Genomic DNA, 12832 nt, shown 5'->3' on the forward strand with positions numbered 1-12832 from the left:
TTTATCGCAAAAATATACACCAGCTATTTATTATGAGATACCGCCTTTAAAGCAAAGAAACAACCAGTTTCTATACCCTAATATATGTTTTATGCGGCAACATTATTATTAATCTCTATTTAATCTTACTTTTCCCAAAACCTAATCTCATCCCCAGCCTAATGTCAAATTTTGGCGAGAAAAACACGCAAGACCGCTTTGCTTTGAACGTTATAAAGAAAATCCACAACCCATTCAATTGATCGCTGTCACTATTCGTCAAGATGTCAGCAATTTACTCTGGACAGAAATAACAAATTTAGACCGTCTTCTTACGTGTCTTTTTCCGAACGATGAAGCAGGCATTGTTACATTTCTCTTATTAAAGTTCTTGTGTATCTTGAAATTGGCAAAGGAAGAGGTCTGGAGGAAATGAATTTAAATGAAATTAAAGTTTAAATTACAGATATTTCATTGGCGTTGAGTTAACAAAAGCCAGTATCTGAGACGGCTCCACAGAGGCCAGCTCTCCGTCCTCCACATCAGTCGTATCAAAGTTCATGGCACGAACAGTCCTCGTCTCGGCGCACTCAGTGATAAGGTGTTTTGTTGGTTTTTTCCCCATTTTTCCCACATAATGTGCATTCGCCGTTGTTTCCCAGTTTCAGCTTACTGAGGTGTTTGTTGAGGAGACAGTGTCCTGTTAGAAACCCAGTGACAATCCGAAGATTGTTTTTACTTAAATCAAGGAAAACCTTTGATTTTTCTCGAATGTCTTAGACCGTTGGAGGACACCCATTCCAAGTTACGGACGGAGTCTTCCAGATTCTTCAGTTCCGCTTTCAGTTGGTTCCCGCTTGGAAAACAGAACAGTTCTGGGCCAGTTAGTGGAGTGTTCGCTCCTTTTATAGCTAGATCATTTGCGTTTTCATTGCCTTCTATCTCTTGGTGAGCAGGCACGCAGAGTAGGGGGACTTCCCCCCCCTTTCTTTGTTTAATGTGTCGAGCTTCTCTATGCATTCTTTGACCAACTTCGAATTGATGGTTACTGAGTTGATCGCGTTTAGTGCTGCTTGACTATCGGATAGGATGGCAATTTCCTGTGTTCGATAGTTCCTATTTAAGCTGAACGCATCTTTTGATAGCGTAAATTTCTGCCTGAAGGATACTGGGGTAGGTACCCATTAGTTCGGAGTATTTAGTTTTCGGCCTAAATACTCCTATCCCTCTCCCTGTTTTGGTTTTGGAAGCATCAGTATACCACGTTATGGTATGGTCTTTTACAAACTGAGCAAACGTTCCTTCCTTCCAATTCTTTTTATTACTCAATACTACAGTCAGGTATTTCTCAAAGTTGTAATTACTTGGTATGTCATCCACTGGGATTTGGAGAAGTGGAATTTTCTTTTTGAGGGTGCTATAAGATCCTGACCTGAAGATTCTCCCAGTACTGTTTCAGGCCAATAACCATTCTAATCATTGGCATAACTACCGACGATAATGTGCAGTGGTGTTAGGTCTAGAATGACCTCCATTGCAGCTCTTGGACATGTTCTCATGGCACCTCTGAGGCAGATACATGCCAATCTCTGTACTTTGCACACGGTGTGCCTTGCTGTACGTTGTTCTAGTTTTGAGTACCAAGCAACTGCTCAATAGGTAATCATGGGTATACCTACATCCAGCGCAAAATGTTAGGGGCGCATGCATTAGGTATTTTTTTTTCAAACGTCACAAAAGTATTAATTTTGCGACGTGATTGTAATTTGAATAAGAATAACTATATGCCATGTACCATATAACATATGTTAAAGGCACATTAATTTGAATTTATCAGTCGTCACATAGAGTGATTAAAAAAAGTGGTTTTACAAATCAGATTGAAATATTCCCTAGTGCGATTTTTTGTCCTGGAAACGATTTCGGATCAGCTTGAAAGAGAATTATTTATATCGTAGCGTAAAACGAAATGCAACAAATCAATTACGTCCAAGTAATGTGTCACTAGTGAGAAGCAAAGCGTGGAAAATAAACGGGAAAAACCAAGTTGAAAATGCATTGTTTCCCCGACGTACGGATTAATGGTCGTAGAGATATATTATATTTGCTAAGGTTAAATAGAAGGGGAATAATATATTTTATTCGCACCCAGATTTTTCTTTGTTCAATCAATGATCGCGGAATATTTCAAAATTTAAAATAATCAAGAAATTCACGACTGCGATTTTAGTTCATTTGAGTAAAGATAATTAATTTTAACTAATACCAGCAATTGCAACTAATTATTAAGCTACTTGTTAAAGAATAAATAAACTTGTTAAGAAGTAATAAATAGTTTGTTTTGTCATGGCAACTATGATTTTATAGGGTAATTGTATTAAAAATATGGGTAAAAATACAAAAAATTGCAACTATTAAAAATAGGTATATGACATTCCTAATGAAAGTTGAAGAGTTTTGTAAAATCTATCAGAAAAAATGATAATATATGTATAGGGCGTCCCGTTTAGAAAACTTGAGATTTTTTAATTTTAAGTAGTTGAAATTCATAAATATATTTTGAACACCCTGTATCATTTAACTAAAAATATCTATATATATATATATATATATATATATATATATATATATATATATATATATATATATATATATATATATATTTGTTCATCTCTATAAAACTCTTCTACCAAATTTTGGTACTCCAACTTCAGAAACAATGACACCACTGACAATTTTTTACCACACTGCAATTTAACATTTGTTTAAACAAATTAAAATATTACAAAAACTATTAATTTTAGGTATATAACATTATATACAAAAAAGTTAGTGAAGTATCATAACTTCAAAAAATTTTGCATTTTAAACTGCATTTTAAAACCTTAGGTGGGGTTTGGTTTGGACACATAGAAAGCCGGTAAAGATGCCCTACTAATTCATTTACTAAAAAGTAACTTTTTTAAATCATGCCTACTAAAATGTCCCGAAAGCGCTCAGTGGTTTGAAAAATCATTGTCTGCTGCTTGCAAGCCATTAATACCGACCAAATTGGTATAAAAGCATAATGCATGCTTTTGGAATCCCTGCAAGGACTTTGAGACGAAATAAGCAAATTACCAACAGATATTCAGGCTGAGGCGACAAACGCCATATCCAAACTACTTCCATTGAAATCCCGAATAACTTATGAAAAGGAATACAAAAATTTTCAGAAATGGAAGCAATTATAGAACATGCGAGAAGAAATAAAGTTTTTAACCTATCCTCTCTGTTAAAGTATCATTTAATCTACCTTTGCGGTTAAAGTACTATTTTATCTACTATTTTTGATTGATATAAGGCAATTTTAACAGTTGCTATGGAAAAAAATATATTTTAATATATTTCACGATACGATACCTTCGACAGCCAATGATATGAAAAATATCGGATATAAAATGCAAATTTGATCCCCCGAAGCTATAAAAATATTGTCGAAAAGACTCATTTTTAATAAAGCAAGTGGGTCCTTTATCTTAAGCCCGCACATGCGACCCGAACGTCATCTATATTTTAGTTCCATTATTTTGATAGTTCATCTCATCTCTTCTCGTTCCTGTACTTATTTCACACCCGGCAGGCAGATGAATAATGCTTGCTCAGTCTTAAGGCGCCCACAGACGCCAGATTTTACAGGTCGGGATAAAACTTTTTGGGTTTACGAAAACGTTGTTTTTCAGCCTCAATAGGTCTGTCAACAAAATTTAGTTTTCTACTGCAAATTATAAATTTGTGCATATTGAAAGACCGTACAAAGTTTGAAAACAAATACTCATATACTTTTCCAGTTATTCATAATTCAATTTGAATCCTTTCGTCGAGGCGGGAAAACGCTGCCAGGAGAGCTACCGTGGGTGTGACGTCACATGCTCGCTAACAAAGACATTATAAAGATAGACCGAACATTTCATTCATAAATACTCGTTGGAAGTGTATCAAACATTCCAATGTGTCAAACAAGGACAGAAGAGACAGAGAAGTCTAAAATTTCCGACCCCGGCAACTAGGCGCATTTGGAATGTTCTAATGGTCAGTGGCGTATCGTTTTTTGGAAGGAATTTAATTAGTAAAGTAAAAGTAAAGTAATTAGTAAAATTTTTACTCCATGTTAATATACTACATTAACACTTTTTCGTCAGATGAGTTTTATTATAAGGTCTAATATAATATCATTAATATCCCATATATACTTATGTTGAAACGTTAGTAGGTAGTCTTCGAAAATCGCTCCAACGTCGATTTTCAATTTAAACTTTCAGTTACTTCTATATAAACTTTCAGTTACTTTTGAATATTTACAGGGTGACTCAAGTTTTTGAAACAGTTCTATATTAGGTTTGTGGTTGGTGACTTTTCTTTCATTTTTTTTTCAGAATATGGAGGCGATGGCAAAGCACATTTTAGATATTTTTGTAAACATAGGTAGCCGGAACATATTTTCAAACTAAAGTTGTAGATTTGCCATTAAATTTCCATTCCAGAAATACCTAGGGTTGCCACCTGTCCTTTTTTGAAAAGGACAGTCCTTTTTTGGAATAACTTGTCCTTTTGACTTTTTTTGACTTAAAAGTAATTTTTATTTACGTATTTTCCCTGAGAAAATTACCTACAGCAAACAGAAATATTCTTTTTGTCCAAATTTAATTAGAGATGTTATAAAACTTATAAATAAATTTTTCTTGTTTAGAATAGGTTATAACATTATTTAGAACTTCCCGTTTAATCTCAAAATGACAGTTTAGGTTTTAGTTTTACCTTTTTGATCTTAAAAGAACTTTTCAAAATTAGTAATTAGTAACGATTTAGTTAGTTTGCAATCGATAGCTTCCTGTGAAGTACGGTGTAATAGTTGTTTAATCTTGTATTATTAATAACTTCCTATACCTAAAATCAATATTTAATGAGAAAATTGTGTTTTTTGAAAATATAAGACAAGACTTGACTCTTTCGGCCTTCTTCTTGTATTATGATAGCTCTGATACGAGGCAATTACTTAACAAATAATTGAAATAAAAAATCATGAACCAAAAACGTAATAGGTAAAAAGCTTTTTGGAGGCCTGGCTCACTCTGTATATAGATATGTATAAAATTAGTAGCCTAAAATTATTTACAGTTCGTCCCATTCTGACAAAGTTAACACACCGTACAAATAACTCTAGGAAGAGGTATTTGTACGATGGTAAAAAATTGTCTAAACAAGGCCGAAGGGGCAGATATAATAAAGCAGTAAAATGTAAAAAAGTTCGGGTAAACACCTTTGTTTATTTGTTAAGCAAAATTCCTTTAGAAAATCTTATATAATGACCAAAATATGACGCAATTTTAAGAAAAAAAAATGTCACTTTCTGGCTTATAATAACGTTTCAAATGCGACGTTTATATTCAAATTTGTTATGATCTACAACAGTTAGGTAGTAATTGAGACGAATTATAATTCAATTACCGGCTACTACGTTCTTGTTTTAATAGATCAAAATTCAACAAATATAATTAGAAATTATTTTAATTGTAAGGGGCTCCCTTGTGGGACGCCTATGTACAACTACGGCGGAAATTTGTACCTCCCTGTGAAAAGACAAATTCGGGTAATGTGAGCTTATTTTTCCACACACTTGACACTGTCGTATCATATTGAAAATTCGCAGATTCAAAAGTACGTTAAACAAAAACAAAAACTACTGAAAAGTTCACTTCGGACTTGATTCCGACTTCAAACACACCGTAAGCTAAACGTAGTACGCTATAACGGACCAAGGGCCGTCGCGAGGGGTGGTGGGACGGACGGCTCATTTTCATTCTGGAAGACTAGCAGCGACGTTGCCAATAGTTCAAGACGTTTCAGCACATTAAACAGTAAACATGTCCTTTAATAGTAACGCATATATCCTCTGGTTAATAACATATTATTACGCATGCTTCTTTAAAAATAAACTATTAATTTAATTAAGAAATTGAGATTTATTGATATACCTTTTCTGCAAATCAAACTAAGTAGATAGGTAGGCGCAAATTTGAGATGTGGCAATGTCGCCTTCTCTATCTCAGTTGGTTTTTACAGTACGTAGTCAACCTCCGATTGTTTGATCGGGTTAAAATGCACAATGTGATATCTGTTCTTCCTAAATCTATGCTCGCTAATCACGCGTAGCGCTTTACCAGAGACATAACAGACGGATCCGTTGCGCCGTTTTCTTGTATCCCTGTCCAGATTTAATTAGATTAGTTACATAGTTGTAGTCAAGTTTTATCTGTACTACAAGTTACGCCACTGTATTCAGAATTATTTGTACCGACTCTGTTTTACGCTTAGTCATAAACGACCCTTGAATTATTATTAGTCGATGGAAAGTCCTTATTGTAAAATTATATAGCCTCTGTTCAGACACGTTTGTACTTTACGCAAACAAAGGATCTACTAGGTATAGTTTTAACCAAAGACATTATAAAGATAGACCGAACATCTCATTCATAAATACTCGTGGGTAGTGTATCAAACATTCCAATGTGTCAAACAAGGACAGAAGAGACGGAGAAGTCTAAAATTTCCGACCCCGGCAACTAGGCGCATTTGGATTGTTCTAATAGCCAGTGGCGTATCGTTTTTTGGAACGAATTTAATTAGTAAAGTAAAAAGTAAAGTAATTAGTAAAATTTTACTCCATATTAATATACTACATTAACACTTTTTCGTCAGATGAGTTTTGTTATAAGGTCTAATATAATAATATAATTAATATCCCACATATACCTATGTTGAAACGTTAGTAGGTGGTTTTCGAAAATCGCTCCAACGTCGATTTTCAATTTAAACTTTCAGTTACTTTTTCATGAATATTCACAGGGTGACTCAGGCTTCCGAAGACAGTTCTATATTAGGTTTGTGGTTGGTGATTTTCTTTCTCAATTTTTTTTTTTCAGAATATGGAGGCAATGGTAAAGCACATTTTAGACATTTTTGTAAACATAGGTGGCCGGAACATATTTTCAAACTAAAGTTGTAGATTTGCCATTAAATTTCCATTCCAGAAATACCTAGGGTTGCCACCTGTCCTTTTTTGAAAAGGACAGTCCTTTTTTGGAATAGCTTGTCCTTTTGACTTAAAAAGTCATTTTAATTTTCGTATTTTCCCTGAGAAAATTCCGGAAATATTCTTTTCGTCCAAATTTAATTAGAGATGTTATAAAACTTATAAATAAATTTTTCTTGTTTAGAATAGGCAACATTATTTAGAACTTCCCGTTTAATCTGAAATGATAGTTTAGGTTTTAATTTTACCATTTTTGATCTTAAAAAGAACTTCAAAATTAGTAATTAGTAACGATTTAGTTAGTTCGCAATCGATAGCTTCCTGTGAAGTACTGTGTAATAGTTGTTTAATCTTGTATTATTAATAACTTCCTATACCTAAAATCAATATTTAATGAGAAAATTGAAAATTGATTCATTAAAAGTATCAAACCTGTGTGCTACAGTATGGGATTTCTGTCGCATAATAATGAATTACGTTTGCTTTATCTACGTTACCGTAGATGGAGCTCAAGGCTTGGTAGGGTATGTATAAATAAACAAAATACAAGAAGCAAAAAATTATTAAGGCCTAACCCCTACATATATGCTTATTCTCTGCATTAAGTTCATCAGACTGAAGGGAACAGCCATTCGACGACCGGTTTCGGAGATTTATCTCCATCGTCAGGCCGACTTTGCTGTAACCCTCAATCCGACAAACGAAAAAGCAGAAAATAGCATTTGAGTACAAAACGTAGTACTATGGCGAGAGCAGCTAGTAGTAATAGGTAAAAAGCTTTTTTGGAGGCCTGGGTCACTCTGTATATAGGTATGTATAAAACTAAATCCTTAGCCTAAGAATTATTTACAGTTCGTCCCATTCTAAAAAAAAGCTAAACACACCGTACAAATAACTCTAGGAAGAGGTATTTGTACAGTGGTAAAAAATTGTCTAAATAAGGTCGAAGTGGCAGATATAATAAGGCAATAAAATGTAAACCGGGGTAACACCTTTGTTTATTTGTTGAGCAAAATTCCTTTAGAATATCGTATATAATGACCAGAAATGATGCAATTTTAAGAAAAAAATGTCACTTTCTGGCTTATAATAAAATTTCAAATGCAACGTTTATATTCAAATTTGTTATGATCTACAACAGTTAGGTAGTCATTGAGACGAATTATAATTCAATTACTGGCTACTACGTTCTTGTTTTAATAGATTAATTACAAATATAATTAGAAATTATTTTGATTGTGAGAGGCTCCCTTGTGGGACGCCTATGTACAATGACGAAAACAATACCCACCTGTGAAAAAGACAAATTCGGGTAATTTGAGCTTATTTTTCCACACATAATTGACACTGTCGTACCATACTGAATTCACAGATTCAAAAGTACGTTAAACAAAACAAAAACCACCGAAAAACACTGAAAGTTCAGTTTCGTCTTGATTCCGACTTCAAACACACCGCAAGCTAAACGTAGTACGCTATAACGGGACCAAGGCCGTCAGGGAGTGGTGGGACGGACGGCTCATTTCATTCTGGAAGACTAGCAGCGACGTTGCCAATAGTTCTAGACGTTTCAGCTCATTAAACAGTAAACATGTCCTTTAATAGTAACGCATATATCCTCTGGTTAATAACCATATTATTACGCATGCTTCTTTAAAAATAAACTATTAATTTAATTAAGAAATTGAGATTTATTGATATCCGGTAAAGGTTTTAAAGTCACCTTTTTCTGCAAATCAAACTGAGTAGATAGGCGCAAATTTGAGATGCGGCAATGTCGCCTTCCCTATCTCAGTTGGTTTTTACAGTACGTAGTCAACCTCCGATTGTTTGATCGGGTTAAAATGTCTAATGTGATATCTGTTCTTACTAAATCTATGGTTTTAACACTTAATCACACTTTTTAATTCAATTCAGTTCCAAGATGTCGCTTTTTACTCTACTTTTCAACACGCACTTTACTTTACCTCTCTAAGTTCCAGACAGTTCAGAGTCGGCAATTTTTATATCAAATTTTACTTTTAAAACTAATTGTCTAAGTTTTCCTTATATATTCAAATCTTCCCATTCAATTTCGAATATCTTTTTACAATGTACAGTCTATCATCGACTGCTTGATAATTGAAATTCAAAAACCTAGCGACCCTGTTCAACAGGCGCTATCCGCGGTCCGAGTATAAAAAGTGTAACACTATAAAGTATTTGATATCATGTACCCCCCTCCTGATGGTTTCATAAACTTTATATCTTGTGGGTATGGAGGACGCGCAAGCGATGTTGCAATTTTTGAAGATTGTGGATATTTAAAAGTTCTTCCAGAAAATTGCGTTATTATGGCAGACCGAGGTTCTAAACAAATTGAAACATCCCTAAGGAAAAAAAATGTACATTGATCAGACCTCCAAGTATTGTAAGTAATGTAAAAATGACCAAGGATGACGTTCTGTTTACAAAACGAATTGCAAGTGTGCGAATACATATTGAACGTATAATAAATCGCTTGCGACATTTTAAAATGTTAGGACCCCACTCTACTATTTCTTCAGCTATGGTTCAAAACTAGATAACATAGTTAGTATTTTCTGTGCCATAATAAACTTACAAAAACCCATTATAATACAATAGTACATTAAGATTATACTATGTCTGTTTCTAAATAAAACAATGGTTTCCTAAACGATATTTTTATTAAGATCTTAAATGTTTATTCAGTAAAAACTGCATACAGTAATTTAAAAATGTTGGTTTTCCAAAAGTGTATGGCAGAGTCAATAAGACCTTTTGTAAAATCCTCATCAAATTTAACGTTGATAACAGTAATTTCCTTGCCTATGTAGTTTCAAAATTGGGGTGTGCTACGCAAAATAATCCTTTTTCAACACCTCTTGCTAACATTTGCAGATTTATTTGTGCTAAGTATTTTTTCCCTATTTCGTTATTGTTATTAACATATTGTAAAAAGGCTTTAACACCACTTGATTCAACTTGGTTAGGTAATCAGTATTCATCGCGAGAAAGTCAAATACCATATTGACATCTACTTGCGGTAAATTATGTGAATCTCCTTTCTGGAAATCCTCCTCCATATTTAGCAACAAATACAACTTCTTTTACGGTATCCAACAACAAAAATAATAATGTAACTGCTGTAAATGTCGACTGTACTTCAATAGCTTGTATAGGGAGTGTCACAGTCAAACTGAATCACGGCCTTGCCGTCGCAAGTGAAGCAACGTGCGGCAGGCATGTGAGCATCCGAATAGCTTAGGATAAATATACAGAAGAACGTAGGGTCCCTTTATCTATGAGTTTGAAAAAACTCAATAAATATTTTATACATAAATTAGGATTAATTGACGAATTCATGTTTTTTGTCACTTCCTGTTTCACCGGAAATGACTACAAATTTTGATTTTTAAACGGTACCCTCGGTATATTTCTACTTTAATCGATAGAAAATGAAAATATCTCTGAATAAAATGACATATATGTCAACTTTTGGCATTTTAGCTTTAACAAATTGTATTTTAAATTTCAATCCAGAGTGCCATGGCTGTGTTAAAAACACTAATTTTTAATCAAGAAGCCTGGGAAAATAGATTTGATGGTTTAATGTTTTTCGTGTGCTATTCTGGCCGGTTAAAAGATGCCCAAATCATATTTTTAATCATATCTCATTTTTTTTCAAATGGAATGAGGGTAGCTCATTAGTATATTTGGAAAAAGCATTTTTTTATGAATAATTTGGTACCACGGACTTGGTATTGCGAGTCAAATTGTCGTTATGAACCGCATGTTACAATTTCAAATAAGCTATATGCGAATATGTCAAACGTTGACATATGATATGTCATTCTATTCAGAGTGTCATTTTTGTATCGAATAAAGTAAAAAATATCGAGGGTGTCATACACCAAAATACCAAATCTCGTGTTTTTATCTGAAAAAATAAAAAAGTTATAAGGGTGCGCCACTTCTGAGACGCACCCGGTATAGTACAGTAAATGATAACAATTACTAGTAAAAAATCTCACATTTACATATGTATTTGCTAACACTACACCAGTAAAAGTTCAACAACTAATTTTGAAAAAATTTGGAACTCGAATAAATTTGTAAAGGCAAAGCAAATTTAAACTCTAGCGTTCAAGTTCAATTTGCTTTTAGAGACATTCAATTTTAAAATCAAGACCTTCAAATCAATCAAATTCGTGTTAAAATTAATAATGTAATGGGTGTAGTATGTAGACAGATTTTTTAATCGTTGGCGTTTGCTTTGACAATTTTACTCCAACGGGTAAAACCAACAAGCACAAAAACCACGTCTATGTAGGCCTTTAGATTGAACGGTTACGTTGCGAGTCTGTTTTTGATATCCGCAAAAAGGTAAGCTGGGGAATGTCAACTTGATTTGCCATTTTGTGGCTTTTCCGAACAGAAATTTAAAATACAACATAGTGAGCTCTGTTTTGGTTTGAACATTGATATAAAACTTTACATTTTAAAGTTATACTATGTAATAAATATCAGTGAATTGAAAATATGCCACACTTACTTTCTTTCTTTATTCTGTCTCTTAATAAAAGAAACACTGACTACAAAATATATGTAAGAAATAAAATAAGAAACTAAATAAATTTTGTTACAGAAGTAATAAATAAATTGCGTAAAAAATACGGATTGCTATTTTAAATTTTGATTGGTTTTATTGTCAATTTTTTAATGAGTTAGAAAAAAGAACTAATTTGTTATTAAATAAAAGAAATTTTACTCTTCGTATGTCAAATCACTTATAACTTCAAAAAATATAGGTAATAAAAATAGAAATGTATTGACATATTATTTATTACATATTTTCTTTTAATCAAAATATTTTAGAAAAAAAAAATAAATATAATAAAAAATGTTTAATAAAAAATGTTAAACATAAATTGTTAATATATAAACAGTTATTATTTACATCAACCAAACTCACCATCTTAACAGCACTTAAGGGACATCAAGGGCCATTACTACCGCTTTCCCGTTCAAAATATTCTAATAAGGTTGCGATGAATTTTTTGCAACGGCTATTAAGCTATTTTAAAAATTTCGAATTAAAAGAGGTTCTAAAAAGAACAATGTTCGACTGTAAGGTCTCTTAGTAAAAATATTTACTGTTAAAGTATCACAACAAAATAATTAATTTAAACCAAAAGAGCGTAACACCAAACTAAAGTGTCAAAACGAATCAAAATATCAGAAAATAAATAAATAAAACTGGCAACTTGACATATTTTACAGCAGAGCTACCACCGTAATCATCGTTGGCAACAATGAATTTAATAATCTTCATAGTATCGATAGTGGATTTACATTTCGATTTGGACACTATTCATTAGCTTTAATTAAGTATATACTTATATAATATAAAGTTTTCTCGTTATAATTCGGTTTTAATATATTTTTTATGATAATAACGTTATTTAATAATGAATTTACACCCCCCAACCAAAGAATCATACTTCTTCAGCTAATGGTAAACTGCTGATGGACACATTCCATCCAGTTCGAAAGGAGCCACTCCAGTAAAGTTTTCTCGTTATAATTCGGTTTTAATATATTATTTTGAAGATAATAATGTTATTTAATAATGAATTTACACCTCCCAACCGAAGAATCATACTTCTTCAGCTAATGGTAAACTGCTGATGGACACATGCCATCCAGTTCGAAAGGAGCCACTCCAGTAAAGTTTTCTCGTTATAATTCGGTTTTAATATATTCTTTTGATGATAAAAA

This window comes from Sitophilus oryzae, unplaced genomic scaffold (genome assembly GCF_002938485.1).
Source record: "Sitophilus oryzae breed Bouriz unplaced genomic scaffold, Soryzae_2.0 scaffold_149_pilon_pilon, whole genome shotgun sequence".
Classification (NCBI taxonomy): Eukaryota; Metazoa; Arthropoda; class Insecta; order Coleoptera; family Curculionidae; genus Sitophilus; species Sitophilus oryzae.